The sequence below is a fragment of the Anopheles aquasalis genome, chromosome 3 (assembly GCF_943734665.1).
Source record: "Anopheles aquasalis chromosome 3, idAnoAquaMG_Q_19, whole genome shotgun sequence".
In the NCBI taxonomy this organism is placed as follows: Eukaryota; Metazoa; Arthropoda; class Insecta; order Diptera; family Culicidae; genus Anopheles; species Anopheles aquasalis.
This window is the reverse complement of record NC_064878.1, coordinates 44,876,564-44,880,182: the sequence shown is the minus strand read 5'-3', so window position 1 is coordinate 44,880,182 and position 3,619 is coordinate 44,876,564. Positions and strand designations below refer to the sequence as shown.

At 51.9% G+C, this 3,619-nt stretch overlaps 1 protein-coding gene across 1 annotated transcript in view; it reads left to right on the top strand.

Moving 5' to 3' along the window:
* The first annotated feature begins 1,559 nt into the window (after positions 1-1,559).
* Positions 1,560-3,619, top strand: part of LOC126577283 (uncharacterized) — a 44,773-nt gene continuing 42,713 nt past the window's right edge. The window contains exon 1 of the mRNA XM_050238786.1: positions 1,560-1,684. The gene's annotated coding sequence lies outside the window, so the exon portion shown is untranslated. The remainder of the gene's footprint in view (positions 1,685-3,619) is intronic.

Below are 3,619 nucleotides of genomic sequence, written 5' to 3'. Positions count from 1 at the left end.
AGCGCCAGTCGTGGTGGTTAAGTTCACACGTAACAGCTAATTGAACCGTGCTAACCTTTGCGGACGTGTTTTTTTTTTTCGGGGGACAAGCGACTGAACACGACACCAACCAAGGATCGATAGAAGCTGGTAACGGTTGGTTGGTTGGCCTTAGTGCAATCAGTGCGCACTGTCGCCCTGGGAAACAGGGCATACAAGCGTGAAGGTGTATCAACCTGAAGAAGAAAGTCACCGCGAGTCGCGTAATGGTTGATTTGCGACCCATTTGGTTGCTGCTTTGTACCACAGAGTAAAGGGTAGGTATTTAAATATTGAAAAGAGTTCCCAAATACCATTTGCGTATCTGGTGGTTTAATCTACTTGAATGAGTTCAGCGAGAAAAAATCTCGAACAGAGGTATAGATTCTCAAACTCCAATCTGACTGGCTCAGAGCGTCTCAGCTGCAAGGCAAGTGTTGTAACCTTTTCATGGATCGGCATACCACTTGCACCAGAAGTGACGCAATAATGCTGTCTCCATTTTTTGAATTCAGATCATCAGCTAGAACCTACGATTGACTCAGTAACTGGATTAGCAACCGGATCAAAAGGGTTCTAAGGGTTCGATGCCAATAACACTCGATACACATGGCCATACTGGGGTTGTAATGTTTCATTTGGCGTGACAATAGTCCTGGAGCCTCCTCGGCAAAGTACCAAACTCTTGCGACACAATTCCACATCAAACAACCGGTGGAAATGCGGTGGAAATGAAAATTCCTTTCTCGAGGATCCCCAGGAGACGCCATTGTACAACCGTTTCTCGAGCGCACATAATAGCGCTTATTGTGACCATGATTGGAGCTGCTTCCCCATTGTTTCTCACTCGCGCTCTCTCTCCTGCGCTTCCTGCTATTGAGGAATGCCATGCCAGTCAACCTGCAAAATCCATTTCGCCACATCAAATGGCTTCTTAAGGGCGTTTCGCTCTTGAAGGACGGCGCGGTTTGCAGCTGGTCAAACGCATGTTGGATTCCATTACTCCACGCTACGGCTTTAATGGTGCCTCAGCAGGAGCATTAAAGGCAAAGGCAGGGTTGTGAGTCCGCACACAGGCACAGCTGACGCTCTCGTTCTCTGCAGTCACTGACGTCCTCTGCCACTGTGCCTGCTCTGTTGTTTTTGGTTTGTTTTTATCACGCAATCGTCCGCCCCTTTCGGAACTGAGCACAGGCGAGTAGCTCAATTTTGAAGGCGAACGCCAACTGGTGCTGCAGTGGACCATTGAACTCGGTTTGCTGTCGGGCCCAGGTGGTCCTGTTCGGCACCTGGCCCACCGCACGGCAGCATTGGCAACTGGTCGAGCATGCGCTCGGTAGATCCACGACCACCCTCAGATTCGAGCAGTTTACCGGTTGCGGTCCCTGCGTTGTGCTCGAAACAGTGGCCAGGATGTGTGGTGGCCGAAAAGGAGCCGAAACGAGCCCGTGCGACCGAATAAACCGAGCGGATGTGCCGTCTGGTCGGCGATTTTCGAGGCCCGAGTGCTCAGTTCAATGCGTTGGCTCGTGGCAATCGGTTCGATACGACGTTTCTGGTGGCCGCCTGGCTTGATCTGAGTGGCCGAGGGTTTTCTATCGGTGTTCCAGGATCGGATCGGGCCTAACGGTGCGCTCGGTTTGCGCTGGAACCTCCGTTCCCTTAGGTAACAGGAGTGAACTGTTGGTTAAAGTCGATCGAATTGAACGTCAAAACGAATGTCGAAACTCAACAAGGCTGGGTGGTTAGGCCAATGTTGACCTTGCTTGCTGGTGCTGTTCCTGCTGCTGGTGATAAAGTGACAGTTAGGGCGCGGTGTGCGGGCCTGATTGGCGAGGTGTTTGTGTTCGTGACCCTGTACTCCGGTACCACGTGACATCTCGAGGTGAATCGAAGAGGAGGAGCGAGAAACGAGTGAATGTTTACCAGAGAAAAAGAGAGAGAGAGAGAGAGAGAGAGCGAGAGCGGGTGTGTGCGGGTGTAATTTAGTGTGAACCGGTTGATCTACAACCTACCGCAACCTGAGCGAAGGGTGCGCGTGACCACCACCACCACCCTCTCTCTTCCCCCTGTCAGAGGATATTCCGTGAACACAGAGCTTTCGGTGTGATCGTGTTGACTGGTGCGGTGGCTGGCTGGCTGCCGCTCTTACGTAAATTATGATAAATTAAGGGTGAAAATGAAGATAAATCGATATCGTCTCCGGTGTCCCCGGGTGCTGGTGCTGCTAATATGTGATGTTCCGTCGTGGCGAACTGGTGAGGTTCATGAGTGACAACAAGCGTGCGAGACGATGATGGTGTGTCAATGTGTGTCAAGTGACAGGCGAACCCCCCCACGCCCTTTATGATGGCCTTGAAAGGGTGATTGGTGGGGGAGCAAAAATCATGTCGGAGGAAACGGTGACAGTTTTGAATTATTCACCTTTCGCCTCCACGCCTTTCCGCTGACTGTCTGCTGTGACTGTGACACGCTTCAAAGCTCCCTCCGAGAGCGCACCGTGAAAGCCCCTAAACCAAAAACCATGAAAGAATGGATTCCTGTACGGTGTTTACGCGTGAACCAGCTGTCTTTCCGCCTCGCCACGAGTTATGATCATCTTATTTGCGATACAGCGTGGTCGTACCGTACACTAAGGAACTCACGGTGTGACTGCTGGCGGTGGAAATCCGATTAAAATCTGTTCCGCCAGCATCAACTGCGGGGTTCTGGTGGCCACCGGATTGAAAGCTGCTATTGACAGCAGCTCACCAGTCGAGTCGAGGGAGGTCTAGAAGGACTCTGTTTTCGTCTTACCTTCCTTCCTTTCCTTCACGCCCCATCATCAGCGGACAGTGAGCCGACAACGGCTGTCGATTGAAAGAAGAAGACGCCGTTTGCTGCACCCCCAGGAGCGAGGTACCGGATGTTCTTTCTCCCACCAACGCGAAGGGCGAGGTGGGTCGTAATCCTGGTTTAAGTGTGGTCTGATGTGGTCCCGTGGTTTTCCACGAGCAAACTTTGTCATCGACGTTAATGGAGAGGCCACACACCGGCACGGCACGGCACGGCAGAATGTGTCGTTTGGTGTGACCGTGGGCGACCGTAAGCCACGCCAGGCCGGATGGTTGGCTGGCAACAAATCCGTAAATAAAGGGAGAGATGGAAAGAGCGAGAGAGAGAGAGAGCGAGTGAATGTGGAATAATCATAAATTAGTCGTTCATTTATATGCTAAATACTTCCGGCGTATTCCGAAGCGGCGGAGGAGGCGCTCGGATTGGAGGCAGTGGGTTGGTCTTGGCCACCAACACGCTTCCGGTGTCGTGAGCCATTTGAAGGGAAAAAGAGCAAAAGAGAGAGAGAGAGAGAGAGAGAGAGAGAGAGAGCTCGAAAATGAACGAGAACGAAACGGTAACATATATCCATTTTCCGCCCTGGCAAGAGAACGGGGGATGCTTTTTAGCTTATAATACCATGCGGCGTCGAGCCTTTCAACAACAAACAAACGGGCAAAGGAGCAGTCATCCCCCGACTCCCCCATTCTGCACCCTCTTCTGTTCGGTCGACCGGTTGAGGGTCGTTGTCATGATCGCAGCAGCAGCAACCCTGCTTACGAAGTAG